Source organism: Trachypithecus francoisi, unplaced genomic scaffold, assembly GCF_009764315.1.
Source record: "Trachypithecus francoisi isolate TF-2019V2 unplaced genomic scaffold, Tfra_2.0 Lachesis_group5, whole genome shotgun sequence".
In the NCBI taxonomy this organism is placed as follows: Eukaryota; Metazoa; Chordata; class Mammalia; order Primates; family Cercopithecidae; genus Trachypithecus; species Trachypithecus francoisi.
The window spans coordinates 51,393,515-51,411,767 of record NW_022681470.1 but is presented as its reverse complement, the minus strand read 5'-3'; positions in this window follow the sequence as shown (position 1 = coordinate 51,411,767).

Here is an 18,253-nt window from a genome sequence, read left to right as displayed (position 1 = left end):
AATTGGACCTTACTAATTGCAGAAAATGTAAATATGAATGTTGACATTGCAGGACTGAGACTGTAGATGGATTTGCATACCTATGTATGTATGTAGTTACATAACTCTATATTTATGTCTACATAAATAGTTAAGTTAATAAAGATCCTATCAAGGCAAGAAATGATATCATACAAAGAATTACCATTAATAGAAGCAAATAAACAAACAAAAAACAGGTAAGGCATGAGGATTTTGAAATGTGAAAAAGACATGAGATTTGGGAGGGCACAGGGGCAGAATAATATGGCTTGGTTCTGTGTGATCACCCAGATCTCATCCCAAACTGTAATCCCCACATGTTGAGGAAGTGGCCTGGTGGGAGGTGATTGAATCATGAGAGTGGACTTCCCATTTGCTGTTCTTTTGATAGAATTCTGTTGATCTGTTTAGTGTGATCCCCTTCACTCTCTCTCTCTCTCCTGCCACCTTGTGATGAAGGTGTCTGCTTCCCCCTCACCTTCTGCCAAAATTGTAAGCTTTCTGAGGCCTCTCCAGCCATGTGAAACTGTGAGTCAATGAAATCTCTTTTCTTTATCAGTTACCCACTCTCAGGTAGAGTCTTTACAGTAGTGTAAGAAGGGACTAACATAAATGCAAAATGACATAGCCACTTTGAAAGACAGTTTGGCAGTTTCTTACAAAGATAAGCATAGTCTTCCCATATAGTTCAGTTATCACTCTTTTAGAAATTTACCCAAATTACTGGAAATTTTATCTTCCCAAAAAAATCTGCACGTGAATGTTTATAGAATTTTTATTCATAATTGCTAAAAACTGAAAGCAACTAAGATGCCCATCAATAGGTGAATGAATAAACAAACTATGGAACATGCATACATAGAGAATAACATTACATGCATAGTACTAAGTGAAAGAAATCAGGCAGAAAAGTCTACATACTGTGTGATTTCAATTTATGACATTCTCTAAAAGGCAAAACTATAGCAATGGTAAAGAGGTCAACAGTTTCCAGGAGTGCACAGAGAGAAGAGAGAGGATTGAAGAAGTGTAGCAGAGGGGATTTTTAAGAGGATTAATATAGTCTGTACGAGAGTGTAATTGTGGATACATGGCACTATGCATTTTTCAAAACCATACTGTAGCAGGACAAGCCTCAGACAAAACTTCTCAGACATCAAATTAAAGAAGGAAGGGATTTATTCGGCCGGGGGCATCGGCAAGACTTCTGTCTCAAGAGCCGAGCTCCCAGAGTGGGCAATTCTGTCCCTTTTAAGGGCTCACAGCTCTAAGGGGGTGCGTGTGAGAGGGGCTGTGATTGATTGAGCAAGCAGTGGGTATGTGACTGGGGGCTGCATGCACCGGTAATTAGATCGCAACAAAACAAGATAGGGATTTTCACAGTGAATTTCTATACAATGTCTGTAACCTAAAGATAACAGAATCAATTAGGTCAGGGGTTGATCTTTAACTACCAGGCCCAGGGTGTGGCGCTGGGCTGTCTGCCTGTGGATTTCATTTCTGCCTTTTAGTTTTTACTTCTTCTGTCTTTGGAGGCAGAAATTAGGCATAAGATGATATGAGGGGTGGTCTGCTCCCTTAATACAACTTCAAATTATAAAGATAGAAATCATATGTGTGCAAACTAAAGAAAAAATTAGGAGGTCTGGAGAGTATCAGGATGTGATGCAAAGTGTGGCAATATGTATAAAACAACCTCATCAATGGGAGTAGGAAGAAGAGTTGCTTACCTAAGTAACATTAACAATGAATGGAGACGTCTACATAGCATTGTATTCTAGTTAACGAAGTTTTATTTCACCTAGGTACAGCTTAACAATACTGATACTGCTATACAAATTCTGGAATTGAACACTTAAATAAACAGCAGATGGTGGAAGCCAGGTTTCTTGCTATAGGAATGGGAGTTTACAAATAAGCAAGGGTAAGAGTGTAGAGTGATCCATGTGGTGATTTATTAGATTTGAAGACCTCCTTATAAAGTCATTTTTAGATTCATACAGTTACAAAGGGTAATATACAGAAATGTTTAAAACTGTGTGTATATACACAGGCCAGTATACACATGTATTTCCTTGTTCTGTCAACTTAGAGCAATGAGAATCAATGATAATCCAGTAAAACAAACACACCTAGCACCAAGACTTTGGCTTCCAATGCCATTCTTTATGAAAAAGAGCCAGGGGGTGGAGAAAGGCTGATCTCAGGACTGAGGCAAGAAAGATACTATATGAGCCTAGAGTATCTATTTTATTTTATTTTATTTATTTATTTATTTATTTATTTTTGAGACGGAGTTTCTCGTCACTCTGGCTGGAGTACAATGGCGCAATCTTGGCTCACTGCAACCTCTGCCTCCCGGGTTCAAGCGATTCTCCTATCTCAGCCTCCCGAGTAGCTGGGATTGCAGGTACCCGCCACCACACCTCGCTAATTTTTGTATTTTTAGTAGACAAGGGGTTTCACTATGTTGGGCTGGCTGGTCTCAAACTCCTGACCTCAGGCAATCCACCCGCCTCGGCCTTCCAAAGTGCTAGAATTAGAGGCATGAGCCACCACACCCAGCCTAGAGCATCTTATCAGAAAGTAAGGCAGTATTCATAAACCAGACGCACACATACACACACACACACACACACACACAGATCGAATAACATATGTCAAAGGAACACAGAAGCAAAGCGAAAGAATTCCCAATGCACAAAACTGAAACAATTTCACAAAGTAAAGTGGTATTCTATTATGACCCAAAGTATAAATAAATATCTGTTAGTTAATACTAACATAAATTGTGGCCGGGCGCGGTGGCTCAAGCCTGTAATCCCAGCACTTTGGGAGGCCGAGACGGGCGGATCACGAGGTCAGGAGATCAAGACCATCCTGGCTAACACGGTGAAACCCCGTCTCTACTAAAAAATACAAAAAAAACTAGCCGGGCGAGGTGGCGGGCGCCTGTAGTCCCAGCTACTCCGGAGGCTGAGGCAGGAGAATGGCGTGAACCCGGCAGGCGGAGCTTGCAGTGAGCTGAGATCCGGCCACTGCACTCCAGCCTGGGCGGCAGAGCGAGACTCCGTCTCAAAAAAAAAAAAAAAAAAAAAAAAAAAAAACTAATATAAATTGTTTCATAAATAAATAAATGGATAATAAAAAACAAATCTCCTTTGCAAGATCAAAACAAAATATGTGGGTACTCTTCTCTTAAGGGGAGGGAGCCTCTTTATACTTAATTGCAGGCATACTGATGTCTTTCCAAGGAGTACAGTGTGGCAAGAAGGAAGAAAAGAATAATGTTACAGAGGAAAAAGACTGCAAACACTGTCTTAGCCACATGATCAAGGTCAACACCAACACATTAACATAAATACACTTGATAGTTTGTATCTTTGATAAGACTTGATGAAAGTAGCACTTGACCTCTGTGGTATTTCTCTTCAAAACCCATAGTTTTTCTGAGAAAAATATCAGAAAAATTCCCAAGTGAGGCACATTCTACAAAATACCTGAAAAGTACTTAAAACTTTCAAGATCATGAAAAACAAAGAAAGTCTAAAAACCTGTCATAGCCAAGAGGTGCCTAAGGAGACGTAATTACTAAATGCAATACAGTATCCTGGATTGAAGCTTGAAACAGTACAAGTAAAATGATAAAGTAAAAATAAGAATAAGTTAAAAGCAAAGTAAATCTGAAAAAGCTATGGATTTTAGTTAATAGTAGTATGCCAATATAGGTTCATTAATTGTATGAAACATGCCATACTATCATAAGGTATTCATAGTACACGAAACTAGATGTTGAGTATATAGGACCTCTCCACTATTTTCACTATTTTCTGAAAATCTACAAGTGCCTTAAAAATTTAAAGTTTCTTTAAAAATGGAAATAAATTGACTTAAAAATAAGATTACATTACTTTTTATTCTATTTCTTAACCTCTTGAAAACAATTTTCTTATGCTTATCTTTCTTTCACAATTGCTTTCAAGATATTCTTGCAAATTTGGTTTTCTGTTAAATTACACCTTTAGTTAGAATATGATGTCCTTTTGTTTTTAGTTATTAAACGGTTAGTACAAAGTTTCATTTTGATAAATTTAAGAAAAATAATCTAAGGATTCTATTTCACCTAATAAGTAACAACAGAGCTATTGATATTTAAGAATTATAGGGCCGGGTGCGGTGGCTTACGCCTGTAATCCCAGCACTTTGGGAGGCCGAGACGGGCGGATCACGAGGTCAGGAGATCGAGACCACGGTGAAACCCTGTCTCTACTAAAAACACAAAAAAATTAGCCGGGGGCGGTGGTGGGCGCCTGTAGTCCCAGCTACTCGGGAGGCTGAGGTAGGAGAATGGCATGAACCGGAGAGGCGGAGCTTGCAGTGAGCCGAGATCATCGCGCCACTGCACTCCAGCCTGGGCGACAGAGCGAGACTCCGTCTCAAAAAAAAAAAAAAAAAAAAAAAAAAAGAATCATACATGTATTAGTCACTTAAAGAGTACTAGAAGTAATTTAAACCATTCTGAATTGTCATTATAGAAATCTGGTGGTTGACTTGCAGAAAGACACAGTGAATGGATACAATAATGATAGAGGCAGGAGACAGCCAAATGCCTAGGCAAATAGGGAAGGGTTTCCGGAGAATCTTTGACCAGTTGCACAAGTGTTACATCAGATGTTTTGTGCAGATGAGAGAACCTGCACAGGGAGCTTGCCTGGGCATGCTCTCAGCAGGCTGGAGGCCCACATGCACTGGGGAAATAGGTGGAGCCACCAGAAATCTGCATCTTATGCAGGGGAGGATCCTGCTGTCTTCAACTCATTTGTGGTGGCCCTGGTATTCAATTTGTGCGGTGGAAGTCTGCGTGAAGGACTTCTCTTTGCTGAGAGGTTTCGTTTCACTTAATACATTCCGTCCTCCTCACCCTTCAATGGGTCTGCATGCCTAATTATTTCCTGGTTGTGATACAAGAACACAGATTTAGCTGAACTAAGGAGGAAGAACTCCTGCATCAGTAAGAAAAGAAAAAATGCAGTTTAAAACTTTATACCATGAGAATCGAGAACTGTGTGCCCAAAGGGTGAAAGAAGGAACATCGACCCCAAACAAACATCCTTACTTGGGAACCTGAAGGTCCAGATCATAGGAGAAGGATTTGAGCTTACCTGAAGCTGAGATGAATTTAGAGATGCGAGCAAATACGGGGTAGAGGAAGCAGGAGGAAAAGGCCTGTGGGCACTCTCAGTCCACAGGGAAGCCATTTTGAACTTTGTGTCGCAGGGATCCTTGGGGAGGGCTGCCAGTGGAATTGGGGAAAGAACAAAGAAAGGAGGAAACTTCCAGCTGAGCTTTGTAACAATTTTAACCAAATGTGAAGTTTCCTGGACAGAATCCGGGGGAAAGGGCAAACTGGGAGTGCAGATACAACATAGAGGCCATGGCTGGCGGGAAGACACAAAACTTGAAAGCCCTGCTTGCTGTTTCAGCACACTGGCTGGTAGCCTGGGGCAAGTTCTAAGCTGTGCTCACTGGCTGCCTGGAAATTAACTTGGTGCTGTTGAGGGAGGACAGTGGGAGTGAGACTGTCGTTTTGGGGTCGTAGGAGCTAGGTACATGGGAGCCAGTGAGACTTTCCCCCACTTTCCTGGCTACCTCTATGACACAGCAGAGGCAGCTATAATCCTCCTGGGAACATAACTCCGTTGGCATGAAAACCACACCCCAATCTCCAACAGCAGCTTCAGCAAACTCCACTCAAGGAGAGTCTGAGCTCAGACACATCTAACACTGCCCCTACGTAATGGTCTTTCTCTATTTGCCCTGGTAGCCAAAGACAAAGGACATAATCTCTTGGGAATTCTATGGTCCTGTCCACTGCTAGAGAAACTTATTCAGGTGACCCTAGGGCAAGACTGTACCCTTTCTATGTGACCACATCTGATGCTCTCTTGAAAGCCTCACCTTCTGGCTGGAGGCTAACAAACACAAAACCAGCAAACTAAACATAGTGACAACAAAGGGCTCTCACAGATTCCACTTCTCTCCTTTGTTACCTCCACTGAAGCAGGTGCTAGTATCCACAGCTGAGAGACTTGAAGATAGTTCACATCACAGGTCCCTTTGCAGACACTCCCTAGTATCAACCCAGAGCTGGGTACCTTTGCTGGGTGGATAGATCCAGAAGAGAAATAACAGTCACTGCAGTTTGGCTCTCATGAAATCCTATCCCTAGGGGAAGAGGGAGAGCACCACATCAAGGAAGCACACCATGGAACAAAAGAATCTGCATAGCAACCTAGGGCCATAGATCTTTCCTCTGACATTGTCTACCCAAATGAGAAGGAACCAGAACAACAATTCTAGTAATATGACAAAACAAGGTTATTTAACACCCCCAGAAGATCACACTAGTTCACCAGCAATTGATCCAAAGCAAAAATAAATTACTGAGTCACCAGAAAAGAATTTAGAAGGTGAATCATTAAGTTACTTAAGGAGGCACCAGAGAAAGGTGAATACCAACTTAAATAAATTTTAAAAATGTTACAAGATATGCATGAAAAAATCTCCACAGAAATAAATAACATAAATGAAAAGCAATCACATCTTCTGAAAATGAAGGACACACAGATATGCAAAATACATTGGAAAATCTCAGCAATAGAACAAGTAGAAGAAAGCTTCAGATCTTGAAGACAAGGCTTTCGAATTAACCTAATCTGACAAAGACAAAGACAAAATAATTTAGAAAAATGAACAAAACCTCCAGGAAGTTTGGGATTATGTTAGAAGACCAAACCTAAGCATAATTGGCATTCCTGAGAAAGAAGAGAAATATGACAGTCTGGAAAACATATTTGAGGGAATAATCAAGGAAAACTTTCCCAGGTTTGCTAGAGACCTAGACATTTAAATACAAGAAGTTCAAAGAACACCTGCGAAATTCTTCAGAAAAGGATCATTGCCTAGGCACATAGTCATTATGTTATCTAAAGTCAAGGCGAAGGAAACAATCTTAAGAGTTGTGAGGCAAAAGCATCAGGTAACCTATAAAAGAAAACCTACTAGATTAACAGCTGATCTTTTAGCATAAACTCTACAAGTTAGAAAGGACTGGGGTCTTACCTCTAGCCTCCTTAAAAAGACAATTATCGCCAATAATTTTCTATCCAGCAAAACTAAGCTTTGTACATAAAGACACAGTCTTTTTCAGACAACCAAATGCTGAGATAATTCATCACTACAAAGTTAGCACTGAAGAATTGCTAAAATTAGCTTCAAATATTGAAACAAATCCCCAAAATACATCAAAATAGCAGCTCCTAAAAGTATAAATGTCACAGGACCTATAATACAATAACACAATGGGAAAAAAAGGTATCAGGCAACAAATAGCACAATGAATAGAATAGTACCTCACATCTCAATAATAATGTTATGGCCTAAATGCTCCACTTAAAATATACAGAATAGCAGAATGTATAAATATCCACCAACCAAGTATCTGCTGTCTTCAAAGACTCATCTAACACATAGGGACTCACGTAAACTTAAGGTAAAGGGGTGGAGAAAAGATTCCATGCAAATGCACACCAAAGTGAGCAGGAATAGCTGTTTTGTAGAATAAAAGATGAAATCAAATAAAAATGCAACGTGAACTTTAAAACACATTTTGAAAGTAAATATTCCACTGCCATTTACGAACATTTATTTCAAACAAAATAAACTTTAAAGTAACAACAGTTTGAAAAAGACAAAGAGGGACACTACACAATGATAAAAAGACTAGTCCAACAGGAAAATATCACAATCCTAAATACATATGCACCTAACACTGGCACTCCCAAATTTATAAAACAATTACTACTAGACCTAACAAATGAGACAGACAGCAACACAATAATAGTGAGAGACTTCAATACTCCTCTTCAAGGAAACAATGGACTTAAACTACACCCTAGAACAAATGAACTTAACAATATTTACAGAACATTCCAAGCAGCAATGGCAGAGTATACATTCTATTCGTCAGCACATGGAACATTCTCCAAGATAGACCATATGATAGGTGACAAAACAAGTCTCAATAAATTTAAGAAAATTGAAATTATATTGAGTAGTCTCTCAGACCACAGTGGAACAAAATTGGAAATCAACTCCAAAAGGAACTCTCAAATCCATGCAAATACATGGAAATTAAATAACCTGATCCTGAATGAGAAATAATAGTCAATAATGCAACCAAAATGGAAATTAAAAAAACTATTTGAACTGAGCAATAATAGTGATACAACCTGTCAAAATGTCTGAGATACACCAAAAGCAATGCTGAGAGGAAAGTTCATAGCATTAAATGCCTACGTCAAAACGTCTGAAAGAGCACAAATAGACAATCTAAAGTCACAACTCAAGGAACTAGAGAAACAAGAACAATCCAAGCCCAAATGCAGCAGAAGAAAAGACTAAGATCAGAGCAGAACTAAATGAAATTGAAAAAAAAAATAAAAGATACATAAAACAAAAGCTTTTTCTTTGAAAAAATAAATAAAACTGATAGACCATCACTGATATGAACCAAGAAGAAAGAAAATTCAAATAACATCAATTAGAAATGAAATGGAGATATTACAACTGATACACATTAATACAGAAGATCATTCAAGGTTACTGTGAATACCTTTATGTGAACAAACTAGAAAACCTAGAAGAGATGGATACATTCCTGGAAATATACAACCATCCTAGATTAAACAGGAAGAAATAGAATCTCTGAACAGACCAATAACAAGCAACAAGATTGTAACAGTAATAAAAATATTGCCAACAAAAAAGTCCAGGACCAGACAGATTCACAGTTGAATTCTATCGTATCAGACTTTCAAAGAAGAATTGGAGCAAATCCTATTGATACTATTCCAGAAGACAGAGAAATAGGGAATCCTCCCTAAGTCATTCTATGAAGCCAGTATCACCCTAATACTAAAACCAGGAAAGGACATAACAAATAAAAGAAAACTATAGACCAATATCCCTAATGAACATAGATGCAAAAATCCTCAACAAAATACTAGTTAATCAAGTCCAACAGCATATCAAAAATATAATCCACTATGAATAAGTTGTTTTCATACCAGGGATGCAGGGATAGTTTAACATGCATAAGTCAATAAATGTGATACACCACATAAATGGAATTAAAAATAAAAATTATGATCATCTCAACAGATTCAGAAAAAGCAGTTGACCAAACCCAGCATTGCTTTATGTTTAAAACCCTCTGCAAAATCAGAATGGAAAGAACATACATCAAAATACTGAAAGCCATATATGACAAACCCACGGCCAACATTATATTGAATAGGGAAAGTTGAAAGCATTTCTGAGAACTGGAATAAGACAAGGATGCTCACTCTCACCACTTCTATTCAACATAGTACTGGAAGTTCTAGCCAGAGCAATCAGACAAGAGAAAAAAATAAAGGGCACCCAAATCCTGTTTTTAATTGCTCTTGTGTTCCTTTGTGGCTTTTCATTATAGTTCTATTGCTATTCGAGCAGCTAATTAGCCTATATTCTTAAGTGCTTTCTACAGAAAAAAATACCCTCTGCTGTATATTTAATTTAGTTACCTTTCCAATTTCCGAAGCCACAAGGCTTATAAGATGATAAAGGCAAATTGCTATCGGGGGAGTGGAAAGCATGTATTTGACATAGAGCAAATTCATATATTTCATTAAGGCATTATTATCTTAATTATTAAAAATAAAAAAAGCAGCCAAATCAACAGATCACATTTAGCACTGGTTATCTTTCTTAAAAAAAAAAAATTCTAGAGAGCTAGCTTACATATATCTAAAATTACTATGTCCTGTAAACTCATCAGGAACTCTGAATATATCCAACATAAATATTTGATTTTATGCAAAATGGTAAAACTTATTTATTTTATCTTTCATTAAATGATTATTCATGATACTGTATAATCATCAAAATTGTTTAAGACCCCAGTCTCCTAAAAACATAGAAATGCAGTGTATATATGTATTTATATGCAATAGGTCATTTTGATATAATTTGGATCAACAGGCAATAATGTAGTAGCCTACCACAGCTGTCTATTAAAGATAATGTTTTGATGGGCACAATTGCTCATATAACTTTAAGACAGGCCTCTCTATTTTTTTCTAGAAGAAGAATATGTTGCTTCATGATATGAAAATTATGACTTAATTGTAATACCAATGAAATTGGAATGATTTATTTGAAATTTATGTTTGAAATATACTTCTATCAAGGAAAGTTACATGATCAGAGGTTTTATTTTTCTTCAAAGGACAACCCTGACTACAGTCTGCAGAATTGTTTGTTAGATCACAGGTAAAACAATGAGAAGAGGAAGGAAACTCTTCTAGTAGTTAGTCATGGGAGGTTGGATTAGTTAGTGGTAGAGATGTGCAACAAATAACAAGTACAAGATGTGCAAAATATTTAGAAGGTAAAGTGAATTCAGTGTTGTCTCAGATATAGGAGGTGAAAGAGAAGGCAAGCATGATGACTATTTCCCTGGCTGATTTGCACAATAAAATGGAAGATATAGTTCCCTGTTTGCTGATTTGCACAGTAAGATGGAAGATATAGTTCCCTGTTTGTTGGAGGGGCTACTGAGAAAAGACTGTTTCATGAGGAAACAAGTTCGGCTCGTAGATTGAATCTGATGAGGGTGTATCAGACCTGTCTCCCAGACCTGGCAAACAAAATCATCACATGGGATGCTTTTCAAAAACACCTGTAAAAGTTCCAGTTTAATTTTTTTCTTTAACAGATCACAGGTGGCAATAATTTTTAAAAGCCCACAGGTTATTTTGAGAATTACTGCCTAAAAACACCAGGTAATTACACGTTGCATGAATGGAAACTTTCATGCATATTCCTTATGTATTAAAATCTGCAAATGTCACTATTCAAATATTAAAATATCAAAAAAAGATAAGCATGAGAGAATTATTTTAATGAAAGCTTTTTTAAAAATAAGAAACAATAAATCTTTACCTGAAATTTTAATTAATGTGTTCGTTTTATGTCCATAACAGATTTCTCTTTTTTTTTTTTTTTTTTTTTTGAGAGGAGTCTCGCTCTGTCGCGGGGGCTGGAGTGCAGTGGCGGGATTTCAGCTCACTGCAAGCTCCGCCTCCCGGGTTTACGCCATTCTCCTGCCTCAGCCTCCCGAGTAGCTGGGACTACAGGCGCCCGCCAACTCACCCGGCTACTTTTTTGTAGTTTTTAGTAGAGACGGGGTTTCACCATGTTAGCCAGGATGGTTTCGATCTCCTGACCTCGTGATCCACCCGTCTCGGCTTCCCAAAGTGCTGGGATTACAGGCTTGAGCCACCGCTCCCGACCTTGATTTCTGTATTAGTTTTACAAATATCTTCCTCCATTGTTAATGTTGAATACCATGAAACATTTTGTATCAGCATCTACCTGACCAAAGGGATGGCTTTATTTTCTGGCATTAATATTTTCTGTTTTAACTCTTAAGTCTTATTTTCGTTTTGCTCCTTTTCATTAATATTTATATTATTAAATCGTGTTTCTTAGGTGCTATCCTGTCTATATTGTTATTAGTAAATTCATAAATAGATGATTGTTTTTATAATTGAGTTTTATATAAGGTATTTTTTTGAGGAATACCTGCTTAGACTGACCTGTGTCAGGTAATTTATAATAAGGAAGACCATAGAGTCTGCTACCAATCGTAGTTAAAAAATAGCTTCGGGCCGGGCGCGGTGGCTCAAGCCTGTAATCCCAGCACTTTGGGAGGCCGAGACGGGCGGATCACGAGGTCAGGAGATGGAGACCATCCTGGCTAACATGGTGAAACCCCGTCTCTACTAAAAATACAAAAACTAGCCGGGCGAGGTGGCAGGCGCCTGTAGTCCCAGCTACTCGGGAGGCTGAGGCAGGAGAATGGCGTAAACCTGGGAGACGGAGCTTGCAGTGAGCTGAGATCCGGCCACTGCACTCCAGTCCGGGCGACAGAGCGAGACTCTGCCTCAAAAAAAAAAAAAAAAAAAAAAAAGCTTCTACATATAATGAAATGAATCTAACACTTTCTATGCTCTAGATACAATAGTGTGTCTTGCCAATGAAGTTAAAATATTTAACTCTGTTTTATTCATAAGTTCCTCAATTATTTGGTTAAATGAATAAATAAGTTAATATTAGATCAAGTGAAAATCATAACAAGTCCAATAAGTATTAATCACAAATTTGTGATCATTAAAGAATGAATATATTTTATATTTTTATTGTGTTTGTATGTATGATGATATATATATGTACCAGAGACATCTATAATTCTTGAACACATTATATGTATAAAGTATAACATATAATTTACATATATTCCTTTAGAAAGGTATAAATACATATGCATATTTTCATACATATCAATATTTAGAAGAAAACAGATTGCTGAGAATGCTGCTTATTACACATAATAAATATAAGTCTCTTTTATAAACTAGTAAATAACTGTGAAGGCAGAGATTAGGGGCTGTGTTAATGCCACTTTTTCCTTCTCATGAGCAGTGCCAAGCCTAAAAGAAGTGCTGAGTGAGTATTATCTTTAATATACTAGGGCATGGATTTAACTTACCAGTAGAGTTTTAAACCAATATAATATTGTACCAATAACACCAGTTTCAAATACAATTATTCATATTAATTCCATTTAAAAATGATCCAAATTTTGACATAAAAATCTGTGCATCTGTACAGAAAAGTGATTTTTTTACTTCAATATGCACATATAATGATTTATCTGCTTTTATGAAACACAAAATAATAGGATATTGATCTTAGGAACACTTCACATGTGAATACATCTGGATCAAAATATAACTCAACTGACATCATTTCTGAAAAGTCTATGTCTTTTTTTTTTTCATAATTCTCATAATACTCATGAGGCAAATTCCTGGGCATTGCAAATTCTTCACTGTAGAATAAGAGATTAAATCAAATAAAAATGCAATGTTAACTTTAAAACATATTTTGAAAGTAAACATTCCACTGCCATCTATGAAGCATGAAATAAAATGATCTTGGGAGCATTATCATAAATGTAACCTCACAGGAGTTAAAGCTCTAAATTATTTTTCTAATATTTATGAAATTAAATAAATAGAAGCCAGGATTTCAGAAGGCTGAAAGTTGTTGTGTAATAAGAATGTTTGTTAATTAGTATGTAATAAATCATATTAAAATTGAAATAAGAAGTCCATTGGTAAATTCTCACCTCAAATGGAAACAAAGTTTCTATCAATATGAAAATATATTTATGATGCTTCATTCACATAATTTAACTAAACATACTCTACAATAGGAAGGGTATGGAGTTTTCTTAACATTAAATATAGTGATTTGTTTACTCCAGTCAGAAATATAGCTTAGTTCCTAGGCCGGGCGTGGTGGCTCAAGCCTGTAATCCCAGCACTTTGGGAGGCCGAGACGGGCGGATCACGAGGTCAGGAGATCGAGACCATCCTGGCTAACACAGTGAAACCCCGTCTCTACTAAAAAATACAAAAAACTAGCTGGGCGAGGTGGCGGGCGCCTGTAGTCCCAGCTACTCGGGAGGCTGAGGCAGGAGAATGACGTGAACCCGGGAGGCGGAGCTTGCAGTGAGCTGAGATCCGGCCACTGCACTCCAGCCTGGGCGGCAGAGCGAGACTCCGTCTCAAAAACAAAAAACAAAAAACAAAAAACAGAAATATAGCTTAGTTCCTATATCTAACTACTAGCTGTTCTCATTCTACATTTCCTAACAATGACCAGTAGAGGTTAATGAATATTTAAAACAGTGCATAACATCAGTCTTAGGAGTCCTGTTGAACGTCATTCTTAAATGTTTAAAGTCTTATTTATGTATTTGATCATTACTTATAAGACTTTACAGTAAAACATAATGTGTTTTCATGGTTCTCAACAAACTGACATTTAATCTCGTTTGTTGTATGTTGAAAACCTACATATGATGAATACCAAGGTTTTTTTTGGCCTTTAACTTTTAGAGTTAGGACCTAAGGAAGATAAATGTTTTCTTTGGAGAAATATCTATTCAAGTTGTTGGCCCATTTTTATTTTAAGATGTTAGTTATTTTTATTATTATTATTGAGTTGGAAGAGTTCCTTACATATTTTAGAAATTAACTTCTTAGTTGATATATGACTTGCAAATACTTTTTTCTCATTCTGTTGGTTGCCTTTTCACTTTGTTGATTGCTTCCTTTCCTGTGCATTCTAGTTTGAGGTAGTCACACTTGTTTATTTTTGCTTTTGTTGTCTGTGTTTTTAGTGTTACATCCATTAAATCATTGCCAATAATAATACTCTGCAGTTCTTTTCTCCATGATGTTTGCTATGAGTTGTACAGTTTTAGGTTAAACACTTAAATCTTAAATCTAGTTTGCTTTAATATTTTGTGCATGGAAAATGATAACAGTTCAACTTCATTCTTTTGCATGCGTATATCCTATTTTTCCACCTCTAAAGGAGACATACAAATGGCCAACTGTTATATGAGACAAGCCTCAATGTCACTAATCATCAAGGAAATGCAATTCAAAACAACGAGATATCACTTCATGTCTGTTTGAATGGCTTTTATCAAAGAGACAAAAGACAACAAGTGTTGGGAGGATATGGATAAATTAGACCATTGTAAACTGTCAGTGAGAAAGAAAATGGTGTAGCTGCAGTGAAAACCACTATGGAGGTTTCTCAAAAATTCCTAAAAATAGGACTACCATATAATCTAGCAACCCAACTTTTGGTTACTTATCCAAAAAAAATTAAATTCAGGACCTTGAAAAGATAATATTACTCCCATGTTTATTGTAGCACTATTTAAAATGGTTAAGGTGTGGAAACAACATAAATATCAATTGACAGACTTATTACTAAAGAAAATATGGCATATACATACTACAGAATATTATTTAGCCATAAAAAAGGAAATCTTGTAATATGCAACATGGATGAATCTTGAGCACAATATGATAAGTAAAATAAGTCAGTGGCTAATGGTTAGACGAATTCACTTTTTTAAGGTATCTGAAACAGCCAAACTCATAGAAGCAGACAGAAGGAAGATGGCTTCCAGGGGGATTGGAAAGGTGAAAATAGGGAGTTGTTAATAAATGAGTATAAAGTTCTGTTATGCAAGATGAATAAGTTCTAGATCCTGCTGTAGAACATTATGCATACAGTCAACAATACTATATTGTACACTAAAAGGGCTGTTAAGAGCATTTATATGATGCTGTTTTTACTACAATAAAAAAGTAACTTATTAAAAGATATAAAGTCTTTTGAGAATCAGTTCTTACTTTACAATATAGGAGGATGATTTGAATTTTATTAGGGAAAGCCTATCCATATTATTCTACTTAAAAATATTTCTATGTTCATGCCTTCATTAACCCAAATGAATGAAATGATCTCATTATCATTTTACATTGAAGAATTACATTAATTTGTTAAGGATGAACATCATCAAATTATTGGAGCTTAACTTTTAGAAAGATGTTTTATTTTTCCATTGATTTAGGTCTTATTTTATGTCTTCAGTGATATGTTATCTTACTATATTTCTTATTTATTTGTTGTTAACTTATTTTGAAATATTCTGTCAATTGTATTGTTGTATTAAAAAGCAATTTTCTCATTGTATCCTGTGATAAGGTTTTTAATTATGAAAATTGACACTGATTAATATACATTTATTTAATTTCTTATATCTGGCAATCTTACTAACTTCTTTTTTATTTTAATAGTTTTCTTTCTGGTTCTGTTTTTTGGATTTTCCAGGTAAAAATGTTAGAAATTTTGAAAGCATTAAAATATTTATGTCTAATCTCACTCCTCTCTCTTGTTCCCTCTATAGACACACATATTTGTATACATATGTATATATGTGTATATGCATATATGTATGTGTGTGTGAGCGTGTGTGTGTATATACACACACACACATATATGGTATATATACATACATATATACACATACACATATATATGCATGCATATGATATCTACAGGAGTGTGTGTATATATAGATATATCTATATATATAGTTATCTATACATATATAGTTAAAATGGCCAAACTCATGGAAGCAGATATTTATAGATATGTGTATGTGTGTGTGTACACATATATATGTATATATATACACACACACACAATGACAAATATATACACACACATACATACATGTGTGTATACATATGTGTGAATATAGAGAGACTTATATATAAAATATTTATTACATATAAATATATATTTATAAATAAGACAGCAAATATATCTATATTCAGATATGTATGTAAATAAGACAATATATCTATATTCAGTTATGTATATATATAAGACAATAAATATACATACATTTGTTGTCTTTTCTTATGTTTAAATGAGAGAACAATAAGATTAATAAATGCTGTCTTATTTCTGAGTTTATGATGTTGTTCTTGTTATTTGTTGTTCCATAAAAAAATTGCTCAAAACCTAGTGGGCAACTATAACCTAGTTATACAAATTATTTTGTTGTTTTTCCCAATCTCTATGGGTCAGAAATCTAAGAAAGCTTTGTGTAGATGTTTCTGGCTTGAGAGCTCTAATGCATTAGTGCTCAGTGCATTACAGCATTAATTGCAGTCAGTGTTGGCTCATAGGAGCAGGAGTGGTGGTGGCAGTGAAGAGCATTTACCTGGAGGCTGGGCAGATTTTTCTGTCTTCTTATACTGTCCATATGGTGTGTCTACATTAACAAGTTTGTTTTCCTAGAGAAAGAGCATCCTTAGAACATTTACATTGTTTATTAGTCACCTGAAAGCTTCAAGGGCAAATATTACAAGACAGCATGTGGAAACATTTATTAGTCACCTGAAAGCTTCAAGGGCAAATATTACAGACAGCATGTGGAAACTTTTATTACCTTTCATTACCTACCCACAAAAGCCAGATCATATCACTTTCAAAGTACTCTATTTGCTGACCAAGAAAAAGTTGATTCTCATTCATGGGAAGAGTGGTTGTTCAAATAACTGGTGACCAGAAATCTCAATATTTTTATTTCCTTTTATTAGAACAAAATTTTAAAATTTCTATCAGTATCTATCAATATGATACATAGATTTCTCCCCCTTTCACAAAAAATGCTGCCTGATTATCCTACGTTTCATTGAGCAATTGACTTTCAGACTCAGTCTATTTGCACCTTCTTTTCTTCCCTCAAATCTCTAAACTTGCAGGCCCAACATTAAGCTGACAATCTTGCTTCCTTCTACATTGAATAAAACAAAAGCTACAAGAAGACATATGCAGTATCATTTTATCACATAATTTACCCATTCATACAAGCTGTACCTTTTTGTTCTGTCTTTCCTCCAGCTAAATGGATTGATTCTTTCTATACTCTTTTCTCCTTTAATTCTGTTGTAGACCCCATCCTATGCACCAATTTCAAGATTATGCTCCTCTAATTAATTATACTTTTTCCTAGATTATGATTTTTTTTCTACAGGATCTTTTCTCTCAGAATAGAAATAAATATCCTACATCTCCTCAAAAAACAAAACAAACAAATAAACAAAACAGATATGGGGGTCTCATTTTGTTGAACAGGATGGTCTTAAACTTGGCTTCAAGAGATCCTCCTGCCTCAGCTTTCCAAAGGGCTGGAATTACAGGGTTGAGCCACCACGCGTGGCCTACATCTCCTGCTTTCAAATAAAATTCTATAAATTTGCATGTTCTTCCATTTACTGCCCTGATTCTCTTTACAGCAAAACTCTTGGAAAGTCTTTACTAAACTAAGGGTGATGACTTCCTCTGAATGCTTGGGTTTACAGATACATATATTTTCCCCCGACTCCCACTTCTACTGAAACTGTTTTGTCTCAGTCAGCAATATGTTGCTGAGTTCAACACTTACTTCTTAGTCCTCATCTTAACTTATCTTAAGGCATCTTAACTTATCTTAATGCAGCATTTGACACAGTGATCAACTTCTTGAAAGACTCCATTTACAATTTTAAAAGTAGATTCATTTCTCATTAACTTATTTTATGTCATGATCTACTAAAAATGTAGAAGCTTCAATTTTCTTAAGTTCTGTAAATTATTTTGGTTAAAAATGAATACCAGGAATAAAACCATATACTTAACA